The sequence below is a fragment of the Asparagus officinalis genome, chromosome 6 (genome assembly GCF_001876935.1).
Source record: "Asparagus officinalis chromosome 6, Aspof.V1, whole genome shotgun sequence".
NCBI classification, from domain to species: Eukaryota; Viridiplantae; Streptophyta; class Magnoliopsida; order Asparagales; family Asparagaceae; genus Asparagus; species Asparagus officinalis.
The window spans coordinates 74,600,867-74,601,820 of NC_033799.1; the positions used below are offsets into that span (position 1 = coordinate 74,600,867).

A 954-nucleotide genomic window follows, 5' to 3' on the forward strand; every position below is an offset into this window, starting at 1 on the left:
TGATTTGATTGTGGAATTATTATTGTGGAAGTCGTCAGATTGTAACTACCATCATTGGTGTTTGATGGGGATCAGTTACCTGCAGTAATTTTTAGACAGCCTACATAACTCCCTCTAAAGTGTTTAAAAGTTTGCGATTGACTAGAATATGAATTTTCAGAATACTTTGGATCCCCAAATTGGTTTGAGATCTGTTTTTGAAGGTATCATGAACCTAATTGTAGAAATTTGTTGTATGTTGTAGTTCTGCTTCCTATATTTAGCGACTTCTTCGCTAACTTTCTTGAGATCTCCTTTGGTAAAGATTAACCTCACACCCCCCGACGAACACGTAGAAGTAGTTAAGGTAGTTCTGACCTCTTTAAACCAAACAAGATAACTTTTATTTCTTGATGATAATAAACTTAGTCAAACAAGCTAAATCCCAAGTCATCATCGTTAGATTCATTAGTAGGATCGACTTTTTCCTCTTCTTTGACGGTAGGAATAACTGCATTCTCAACCAATGCAATAGAGGCGATAGCAACAACGAATTTGCTTGGATCCTTGAGATACTCCTTCAACTTGCATGAAGGTGTATTCAGTGTCAACAACAACAACAAAATGATTCTTGTAGGTATTGATGAACACCCAATGCGTAGCTGTAAGAGTTGGGTAACACTAGCTACAAACTTGTCAACGAGGTCATCCTCAATGAGGTTGAGCACCTCTGGGCTGAAGACATATCCATTATCACAGACAGAGAGAACCATAAATAGACCGCTGGGATCAAATCAAGAGTCATTCGACTCTTGCATATTCTCAGAGCTCTTAACAAAAAAAATTCATTTAATCTTCCGTCCAAGCACTGTTCATCTTCTCCAATCATCAGTAACAATGGCACCCAACAAGAAGACTGCCTCGAAATCCAAAATAGCCACTGTCGCGGCTTAGAACATATCGCCAGCTTCGACT

At 38.7% G+C, this 954-nt stretch overlaps 1 pseudogene; it reads right to left on the bottom strand.

Annotated features, from left to right (window-relative positions):
- Positions 405 to 752, bottom strand: LOC109846334 (annotated as a pseudogene).